This window comes from Electrophorus electricus, chromosome 17 (assembly GCF_041902795.1).
Source record: "Electrophorus electricus isolate QZ-2024a chromosome 17, ASM4190279v1, whole genome shotgun sequence".
NCBI classification, from domain to species: domain Eukaryota; kingdom Metazoa; phylum Chordata; class Actinopteri; order Gymnotiformes; family Gymnotidae; genus Electrophorus; species Electrophorus electricus.
The window spans coordinates 1,990,232-2,004,477 of NC_137513.1; positions in this window are offsets into that span (position 1 = coordinate 1,990,232).

Sequence of the window (14,246 nt, forward strand, 5' to 3'; positions counted from 1 at the left end):
CACTCATTGTTTCAAGGCCAGTGAAACCAAAACAACAACACCTGTGTCTTTAATTACTTACAGGCTCCGTTGTGTTGACACACTGCCAAAAAAGGCTGTAGCTTCTCTGTGGACAAAAAGGGCCGGCCAGTCAGCCCATGCATTTAGCATAGATGCAGATGATTCACACACCACCTGTTGTGTCTGCCTGTTCCTGTGTGAGTGACCCAGTGCCAGACTTCAGTCAGAGGTCCACTGACAGAAAGGGCCGCGTGGTTGGATGAGTGGATAAATCTCTCCCAGGTCTCTGCGGTCCTGCTCTTTACAAATGAGGCCAGATATATTTCCCCGCATGCACCAGGCCTCTCCGACAATGGTTCTAGTGCTGTTATGGTTACATAATGGCTTCTTTCTGGCTTGCGATGGTCTGAGTCTTAGCAAATTGGCTATTAAGCTGTAATAGTTCCTGGTTTCAAACACTCGTCCCTGTCCTAAACATGTCACTGTTAGGCAGTGCAAAGATTTAGTTCATACACTTCTGCTCCACAACTAACACCACGTCATTCAAAAGTAATAATAATTCCATCTCTTACTAGGCATCTTGTGAAAACAATGATGAGTGGAAATGTCTATAATATGCAGTAAAATATAACATATCAAATTATATGCTGTTTAACCATTTTCTTTTCAAATTAAATGTATACACCAGTCCATTTTTGTATATGCAATTTATGAGAATAATCATAAGATACAGAGTTTTTCTCCACATGCCTTATGTGCCATATGATATCCTTTAACGGCTGAATGACTAGCTCAGACGGGAAATGCTGCCTGGAACTCACCGCTGAAGCCACTCGCATCCTCCAAATCAAAGGATGCCGTCCCGAGAGGAGAGAAGCGTCTGAAGGTGACACGCGAGAGGATGAGATTTGTGCTTGCCAGGTTGGCATAAGCATTCAGCTGCAGAAGAGCTTTAATGAGACAGAGAAACATCTCTCTCTCTGTGGAAATACCTGCCCTCCTCTTCTTTTAAATGGATTCTTCTGAAGGAGTAGGCAATCCTATTCATTCAAAAGGGCTGATGTTCGGAGTCAGGCCAGGTCTGTTTAAAGGGCAGGAACTCTTTGGCGGTGTGTTGCAAAGAAGGCCGAGGTGTTACAGTCCTCCAAATGATTTATTTAAAAATGTAGCAGAACTTGAGATGGCTTTGGTTTGCTGTAATCTCTCTCCCTCTTTCACTTCTTGTCTCTCTCTCTCTCTGTCTCTCAAGTGTTTTATACGGCGGTGGAGAAGCAGCCCGGCCATAAAAAATGATTAACTGACATTCCCAGGGGACATTGAACATCCACTAAATTATTATTTTTATACTGGACACATTTTATACTTTAACATTGAATAAATACACATTTAAGTGAATGACTTATTAACAAGTAATATAGACCTTGATGCGTTAAAACATCGTCTAATTCAGGTCTTAGGTTACTGTGACTCTAAAACTGACACTTCACACCATCTGGCAGACGACTGAACATCTGACCATCTTAAACAGAAAGAGGGTGAAGGCAGAGTGGATCCCTGCAACAATAGAGGCCTTTGTCCCCATGATGAGGCGCATTCTCACAGCTGAGGTACAGCTTTGTTAGGCAGCATCTTTCGAATGTCCCTTTGAGCCTTCAGGCAGAAGAAGTAATAAACCAACAACTTATTTATGGATTTTTCTTTACAAATTGTGTGGAACATGTAATTTGTCTAATCGAAAAGAGCTTTATTCTTAGGAAAGTGTCCCTTTCAACATCTGAACCAGTCAGCTGTCACAAACGTTGCCTTTGCACAGTGGTGTTTTAGAGAGTGACTGAGCACATGTTGGCATAGGCCTTCAGGCATCAGATGAGATTCATAGGTCCAATGTGTGAAGAAAGAAGGAAAAAATTTGGCAGCAGTGTCCTTTGTGCCCATGGCACTAAACCAGAGGGACTAAAAGCAGGACTCAGACCTGTAGGGTAAAAGTGGGGAGTGTAATAACAAACTAATACAACAACAGGACACACTGACAAACTAATACAACAACAGAATGTAGCGACAAACTAATACAACAACAGAATATACTGACAAACTAATACAACAACAGAATATACTGACAAATTAATACAACAACAGGACATACTGACAAACTAATACAACAACAGAATGTAGCGACAAACTAATACAACAACAGAATATACTGACAAATTAATACAACAACAGAATGTAGTGACAAACTAATACAACAACAGAACATACTGACAAACTAATACAACAACAGAATGTAGCGACAAACTAATACAACAACAGAATATACTGACAAACTAATACAACAACAGGACATACTGACAAACTAATACAACAACAGAACATACTGACAAACTAATACAACAACAGGACATACTGACAAACTAATACAATAACAGGACATACTGACAAACTAATACAACAACAGAATATAGTGACAAACTAATACAATAACAATATAGTGACAAACTAATACAACAACAGAATATACTGACAAATTAATACAACAACAGAATGTAGTGACAAACTAATACTATAACAGAACATACTGACAAACTAATACAACAACAGGACATACTGACAAACTAATACAATAACAGGACATACTGACAAACTAATACAACAACAGAATATACTGACAAACTAATACAACAACAGAATGTAGTGACAAACTAATACAACAACAGGACATACTGACAAACTAATACAACAACAGGACATACTGACAAACTAATACAATAACAGGACATACTGACAAACTAATACAACAACAGAATATAGTGACAAACTAATACAATAACAGAACATACTGACAAACTAATACAATAACAGAATATAGTGACAAACTAATACAACAACAGGACATACTGACAAACTAATACAACAACAGAACATACTGACAAACTAATACAACAACAGGACATACTGACAAACTAATACAACAACAGGACATACTGACAAACTAATACAATAACAGGACATACTGACAAACTAATACAACAACAGAATATAGTGACAAACTAATACAATAACAGAACATACTGACAAACTAATACAATAACAGAATATAGTGACAAACTAATACAACAACAGGACATACTGACAAACTAATACAACAACAGAATGTAGTGACAAACTAATACAACAACAGGACATACTGACAAACTAATACAACAACAGAACATACTGACAAACTAATACAACAACAGGACATACTGACAAACTAATACAATAACAGGACATACTGACAAACTAATACAATAACAGAATATAGTGACAAACTAATACAACAACAGAATATACTGACAAACTAATACTATAACAGAACACACTGACAAACTAATACAACAACAGGACATACTGACAAACTAATACAATAACAGAACATACTGACAAACTAATACAATAACAGAATATAGTGACAAACTAATACAACAACAGAATATACTGACAAACTAATACTATAACAGAACACACTGACAAACTAATACAACAACAGGACATACTGACAAACTAATACAATAACAGAACATACTGACAAACTAATACAATAACAGAATATAGTGACAAACTAATACTATAACAGAACACACTGACAAACTAATACAACAACAGGACATACTCACAAACTAATACAATAAGAGAACATACTGACAAACTAATACAATAACAGAACATACTGACAAACTAATACTATAACAGAACACACTGACAAACTAATACAACAACAGGACATACTGACAAACTAATACAATAACAGAACATACTGACAAACTAATACTATAACAGAACACACTGACAAACTAATACAACAACAGGACATACTGACAAACTAATACAACAACAGGACATACTGACAAACTAATACAATAACAGAACATACTGACAAACTAATACAATAACAGAATATAGTGACAAACTAATACAACAACAGAATATACTGACAAACTAATACAATAACAGAATATAGTGACAAACTAATACAACAACAGAATATACTGACAAACTAATACTATAACAGAACACACTGACAAACTAATACAACAACAAGACATACTGACAAACTAATACAATAACAGAACATACTGACAAACTAATACAACAACAGAATATAGTGACAAACTAATACAACAACAGGACATACTGACAAACTAATACAATAACAGGACATACTGACAAACTAATACAACAACAGAATATACTGACAAACTAATACTATAACAGAACACACTGACAAACTAATACAACAACAGGACATACTGACAAACTAATACAATAACAGAACATACTGACAAACTAATACAATAACAGAATATAGTGACAAACTAATACAACAACAGAATATACTGACAAACTAATACTATAACAGAACACACTGACAAACTAATACAACAACAGTACATACTGACAAACTAATACAATAACAGAACATACTGACAAACTAATACAATAACAGAACATACTAACAAACTAATACTATAACAGAACACACTGACAAAATAATACAACAACAGGACATACTGACAAACTAATACAATAACAGAACATACTGACAAACTAATACTATAACAGAACACACTGACAAACTAATACAACAACAGGACATACTGACAAACTAATACAATAACAGAACATACTGACAAACTAATACAATAACAGAATATAGTGACAAACTAATACAACAACAGAATATACTGACAAACTAATACTATAACAGAACACACTGACAAACTAATACAACAACAGGACATACTGACAAACTAATACAATAACAGAACATACTGACAAACTAATACAATAACAGAATATAGTGATAAACTAATACAACAACAGAATATACTGACAAACTAATACTATAACAGAACACACTGACAAACTAATACAACAACAGGACATACTGACAAACTAATACAATAACAGAACATACTGACAAACTAATACAATAACAGAACATAGCGACAAACTAATACAACAACAGAATATACTGACAAACTAATACAACAACAGGACATACTGACAAACTAATACAATAACAGGACATACTGACAAACTAATACAATAACAGAACATACTGACAAACTCATACAATAACAGAACATACTGACAAACTCATACAATAACAGAACATACTGACAAACTAATATAACAACAGGACATACTGACAAACTAATACAACAACAGGACATACTGACAAACTAATACAATAACAGAACATACTGTCAAACTAATACAATAACAAAAGATACTGACAAAATAATACAATAATAGAACATACTGACAAACTAATACAATAACAAAACATACTGACAAACTAATACAATAACAGAGTATAGTGACAGACTAATACAATAACAACATACTGACAGACTAATACAATAACAACATACTGACAAACTAATACAATAACAGAACATACTGACAAACTAATACAATAACAGAGTATAGTGACAGACTAATACAATAACAACATACTGACAGACTAATACAATAACAACATACTGACAAACTAATACACTAACAGAACATACTGACTGACAAATACAATAACAGAACATACTGACAAACTAATACAATAGCAGAACATACTGACAAACTAATACAATAACAGAACATACTGACAGACTAATACAATAACAGAACATACTGACAGACCAATACAATTACAGAACCTACTGACAAACTAATACAACAACAGGACATACTGACAAACTAATACAATAACAGAATATAGTGACAAACTCATACAATAACAGGACATAATGACAAACTAATACAATAACAGGATATACTGATAGACTAATACAATAACAGGACATACTGACAAACTAATACAACAACAGGACATACTGACAAACTAATACAATAACAACATACTGACAAACTAATACAACAACGGGACATACTGACAAACTAATACAATAACAGAACATACTGACAAACTAATACAATAACAGAATATAGTGACAAACTAATACAACAACAGAACATACTGACAAACTAATACAACAACAGAATATACTGACAAACTAATACTATAACAGAACACACTGACAAACTAATACAACAACAGGACATACTGACAAACTAATACAATAACAGAACATACTGACAAACTAATACAATAACAGAATATAGTGACAAACTAATACAACAACAGAATATACTGACAAACTAATACTATAACAGAACACACTGACAAACTAATACAACAACAGGACATACTCACAAACTAATACAATAAGAGAACATACTGACAAACTAATACAATAACAGAACATACTGACAAACTAATACTATAACAGAACACACTGACAAACTAATACAACAACAGGACATACTGACAAACTAATACAATAACAGAACATACTGACAAACTAATACTATAACAGAACACACTGACAAACTAATACAACAACAGGACATACTGACAAACTAATACAACAACAGGACATACTGACAAACTAATACAATAACAGAACATACTGACAAACTAATACAATAACAGAATATAGTGACAAACTAATACAACAACAGAATATACTGACAAACTAATACAATAACAGAATATAGTGACAAACTAATACAACAACAGAATATACTGACAAACTAATACTATAACAGAACACACTGACAAACTAATACAACAACAAGACATACTGACAAACTAATACAATAACAGAACATACTGACAAACTAATACAACAACAGAATATAGTGACAAACTAATACAACAACAGGACATACTGACAAACTAATACAATAACAGGACATACTGACAAACTAATACAACAACAGAATATACTGACAAACTAATACTATAACAGAACACACTGACAAACTAATACAACAACAGGACATACTGACAAACTAATACAATAACAGAACATACTGACAAACTAATACAATAACAGAATATAGTGACAAACTAATACAACAACAGAATATACTGACAAACTAATACTATAACAGAACACACTGACAAACTAATACAACAACAGTACATACTGACAAACTAATACAATAACAGAACATACTGACAAACTAATACAATAACAGAACATACTAACAAACTAATACTATAACAGAACACACTGACAAAATAATACAACAACAGGACATACTGACAAACTAATACAATAACAGAACATACTGACAAACTAATACTATAACAGAACACACTGACAAACTAATACAACAACAGGACATACTGACAAACTAATACAATAACAGAACATACTGACAAACTAATACAATAACAGAATATAGTGACAAACTAATACAACAACAGAATATACTGACAAACTAATACTATAACAGAACACACTGACAAACTAATACAACAACAGGACATACTGACAAACTAATACAATAACAGAACATACTGACAAACTAATACAATAACAGAATATAGTGATAAACTAATACAACAACAGAATATACTGACAAACTAATACTATAACAGAACACACTGACAAACTAATACAACAACAGGACATACTGACAAACTAATACAATAACAGGACATACTGACAAACTAATACAATAACAGAACATACTGACAAACTAATACAACAACAGGACATACTGACAAACTAATACAATAACAGAACATACTGACAAACTCATACAATAACAGAACATACTGACAAACTCATACAATAACAGAACATACTGACAAACTAATATAACAACAGGACATACTGACAAACTAATACAACAACAGGACATACTGACAAACTAATACAATAACAGAACATACTGTCAAACTAATACAATAACAAAACATACTGACAAAATAATACAATAATAGAACATACTGACAAACTAATACAATAACAAAACATACTGACAAACTAATACAATAACAGAATATAGTGACAAACTAATACAACAACAGAACATACTGACAAACTAATACAATAACAGAGTATAGTGACAGACTAATACAATAACAACATACTGACAGACTAATACAATAACAACATACTGACAAACTAATACAATAACAGAACATACTGACAAACTAATACAATAACAGAGTATAGTGACAGACTAATACAATAACAACATACTGACAGACTAATACAATAACAACATACTGACAAACTAATACACTAACAGAACATACTGACTGACAAATACAATAACAGAACATACTGACAAACTAATACAATAGCAGAACATACTGACAAACTAATACAATAACAGAACATACTGACAGACTAATACAATAACAGAACATACTGACAGACCAATACAATTACAGAACCTACTGACAAACTAATACAACAACAGGACATACTGACAAACTAATACAATAACAGAATATAGTGACAAACTCATACAATAACAGGACATAATGACAAACTAATACAATAACAGGATATACTGATAGACTAATACAATAACAGGACATACTGACAAACTAATACAACAACAGGACATACTGACAAACTAATACAATAACAACATACTGACAAACTAATACAACAACGGGACATACTGACAAACTAATACAATAACAGAACATACTGACAAACTAATACAATAACAGAATATAGTGACAAACTAATACAACAACAGAACATACTGACAAACTAATACAATAACAGAATATAGTGACAAACTAATACAACAACAGGACATACTGACAAACTAATACAATAACAGGACATACTGACAAACTAATACAATAACAGAACATACTGACAAACTAATACAACAACAGGACATACTGACAAACTAATACAATAACAGAACATACTGACAAACTCATACAATAACAGAACATACTGACAAACTCATACAATAACAGAACATACTGACAAACTAATATAACAACAGGACATACTGACAAACTAATACAACAACAGGACATACTGACAAACTAATACAATAACAGAACATACTGACAAACTAATACAATAACAAAACATACTGACAAAATAATACAATAATAGAACATACTGACAAACTAATACAATAACAAAACATACTGACAAACTAATACAACAACAGGACATACTGACAAACTAATACAATAACAGAACATACTGACAAACTAATACAATAACAGAATATAGTGACAAACTAATACAACAGAACATACTGACAAACTAATACAATAACAGAGTATAGTGACAGACTAATACAATAACAACATACTGACAGACTAATACAATAACAACATACTGACAAACTAATACAATAACAGAACATACTGACAAACTAATACAATAGCAGAACATACTGACAAACTAATACAATAACAGAACATACTGACAGACTAATACAATAACAGAACATACTGACAGACCAATACAATAACAGAACCTACTGACAAACTAATACAACAATAGGACATACTGACAAACTAATACAATAACAGAATATAGTGACAAACTAATATAACAACAGGACATACTGACAAACTAATACAACAACAGGACATACTGACAAACTAATACAATAACAGAACATACTGACAAACTAATACAATAACAAAACATACTGACAAAATAATACAATAATAGAACATACTGACAAACTAATACAATAACAAAACATACTGACAAACTAATACAACAACAGGACATACTGACAAACTAATACAATAACAGAATATAGTGACAAACTCATACAATAACAGAACATACTGACAAACTAATACAATAACAAAACATACTGACAAAATAATACAATAACAGAACATACCGACAAACTAATACAATAACAGAGTATAGTGACAGACTAATACAATAACAACATACTGACAGACTAATACAATAACAACATACTGACAAACTAATACAATAACAGAACATACTGACAGACAAATACAATAACAGAACATACTGACAAACTAATACAATAGCAGAACATACTGACAAACTAATACAATAACAGAACATACTGACAGACTAATCCAATAACAGAACATACTGACAGACTAATACAACAACAGGACATACTGACAAACTAATACAATAACAGAATATAGTGACAAACTCATACAATAACAGGACATAATGACAAACTAATACAATAACAGGATATACTGATAGACTAATACAATAACAGGACATACTGACAAACTAATACAACAACAGGACATACTGACAAACTAATACAATAACAGAACATACTGACAAACTAATACAACAACGGGACATACTGACAAACTAATACAATAACAGAACATACTGACAAACTAATACAATAACAGAATATAGTGACAAACTAATACAACAACAGAACATACTGACAAACTAATACAATAACAGAATATAGTGACAAACTAATACAACAACAGGACATACTGACAAACTCATACAATAACAGAACATACTGACAAACTCATACAATAACAGAACATACTGACAAACTAATATAACAACAGGACATACTGACAAACTAATACAACAACAGGACATACTGACAAACTAATACAATAACAGAACATACTGACAAACTAATACAATAACAAAACATACTGACAAACTAATACAACAACAGGACATACTGACAAACTAATACAATAACAGAACATACTGACAAACTAATACAATAACAGAATATAGTGACAAACTAATACAACAACAGAACATACTGACAAACTAATACAATAACAGAGTATAGTGACAGACTAATACAATAACAACATACTGACAGACTAATACAATAACAACATACTGACAAACTAATACAATAACAGAACATACTGACAGACAAATACAATAACAGAACATACTGACAAACTAATACAACAACAGGACATACTGACAAACTAATACTATAACAGAACACACTGACAAACTAATACAATAACAGAATATAGTGATAAACTAATACAACAACAGAATATACTGACAAACTAATACTATAACAGAACACACTGACAAACTAATACAACAACAGGACATACTGACAAACTAATACAATAACAGAACATACTGACAAACTAATACAATAACAGAACATAGCGACAAACTAATACAACAACAGAATATACTGACAAACTAATACAACAACAGAATATACTGACAAACTAATACTATAACAGAACACACTGACAAACTAATACAACAACAGGACATACTGACAAACTAATACAATAACAGAACATACTGACAAACTAATACAACAACAGAATATAGTGACAAACTAATACAATAACAGAATATAGTGACAAACTAATACAACAACAGAATATAGTGACAAACTAATACAACAACAGGACATACTGACAAACTAATACAATAACAGGACATACTGACAAACTAATACAACAACAGAATATAGTGACAAACTAATACTATAACAGAACACACTGACAAACTCATACAATAACAGAACATACTGACAAACTAATACAACAACAGGACATACTGACAAACTAATACAATAACAGGACATACTGACAAACTCATACAATAACAGGACATACTGACAAACTAATACAATAACAGAATATAGTGACAAACTAATACAACAACAGAACATACTGACAAACTAATACAATAACAGAATATAGTGACAAACTAATACAACAACAGGACATACTGACAAACTAATACAATAACAGGACATACTGACAAACTAATACAATAACAGAACATACTGACAAACTAATACAACAACAGGACATACTGACAAACTAATACAATAACAGAACATACTGACAAACTAATACAATAACAGAATATAGTGACAAACTAATACAACAACAGAATATACTGACAAACTAATACTATAACAGAACACACTGATAAACTAATACAACAACAGGACATACTGACAAACTAATACAATAACAGAACATACTGACAAATTAATACAATAACAGAATATAGTGACAAACTAATACAACAACAGAATATACTGACAAACTAATACAATAACAGAACACACTGACAAACTAATACAACAACAGGATATACTGACAAACTAATACAATAACAGAACATACTGACAAACTAATACAATAACAGAACATACTGACAAACTAATACTATAACAGAACACACTGACAAACTAATACTATAACAGAACACACTGACAAACTAATACAACAACAGGACATACTGACAAACTAATACAATAACAGAATATAGTGACAAACTAATACAACAACAGAATATACTGACAAACTAATACTATAACAGAACACACTGACAAACTAATACAACAACAGGACATACTGACAAACTAATACAATAACAGAACATACTTACAAACTAATACAATAACAGAATATAGTGACAAACTAATACAACAACAGAATATACTGACAAACTAATACTATAACAGAACACACTGACAAACTAATACAACAACAGGACATACTGACAAACTAATACAATAACAGAACATACTGACAAACTAATACAATAACAGAATATAGTGACAAACTAATACAACAACAGAATATACTGACAAACTAATACAACAACAGAATATACTGACAAACTAATACTATAACAGAACACACTGACAAACTAATACAACAACAGGACATACTGACAAACTAATACAATAACAGAACATACTGACAAACTAATACAACAACATAGTGACAAACTAATACAATAACAGAATATAGTGACAAACTAATACAACAACAGAATATAGTGACAAACTAATACAACAACAGAATATAGTGACAAACTAATACAACAACAGGACATACTGACAAACTAATACAATAACAGGACATACTGACAAACTCATACAATAACAGGACATACTGACAAACTAATACAATAACAGAATATAGTGACAAACTAATACAATAACAGAATATAGTGACAAACTAATACAACAACAGAATATAGTGACAAACTAATACAACAACAGAATATAGTGACAAACTAATACAACAACAGGACATACTGACAAACTAATACAATAACAGGACATACTGACAAACTAATACAACAACAGAATATAGTGACAATCTAATACAATAACAGAATATAGTGACAAACTCATACAATAACAGGACATAATGACAAACGAATACAATAACAGGATATACTGATAGACTAATACAATAACAGGACATACTGACAAACTAATACAACAACAGGACATACTGACAAACTAATACAATAACAGAATATAGTGACAAACTCATACAATAACAGAACATACTCACAGACAAATACAATAACAGAACATACTGACAAACTAATACAATAGCAGAACATACTGACAAACTAATACAATAACAGAACATACTGACAGACTAATACATTAACAGAACATACTGACAGACTAATACAATAACAGAACATACTGACAGACAAATACAATAACAGAACATACTGACAAACCAATACAATAACAGAACCTACTGACAAACTAATACAACAACAGGATATACTGACAAACTAATACAATAACAGAATATAGTGACAAACTCATACAATAACAGGACATAATGACAAACTAATACAATAACAGGATATACTGATAGACTAATACAATAACAGAACATACTCACAAACTAATACTATAACAGAACATACTGACAAACTAACACAATAACAGGGCATAATGACAAACTTATACAATAACAGAATATACTGACCGACTAATACAATAACAGAACATACTGACAGACAAATATAATACAGGACATATTGACAACTAATGTAATAAAATATAGTGACAAACTAATATAACAACAGAATATACTGACAGACTAATATAACAGAGTATACTGACAGACTAATATAACAACACAATATACTGACAGACTAATATAATAACAGAACATATTTACAAACTAATATAATAACAGAATATACTGACAAACAACAGAACATACTGAATAACTAATATAACAACAGAATATACTGCCAGACTAATATAATAACATAACATCCTGACAGACTAATATAATACAGGACATACTGTCAAACTAATGTATTAAAATATACTGATAAAGTAATATAACAACAGAATATACTAATGGACTAATATTATAACAGAATATACTGACAGACTAATATAACAACAGAATATACTGCAATATATATATTACACAATATATTCGCAGTTTAGAGTGGATTCGTTGAGAGAGAGTCTGTGAGTACAGCCTGTGGACACAAATACACAGGAACTGTTTGGCTCCTACGTTTCTGACCATAAAGCCATAAAGAGATGTGATGTAGCTTTAAGGCACAGAAAAGCAATCTAAACATGTCTAATGGGCT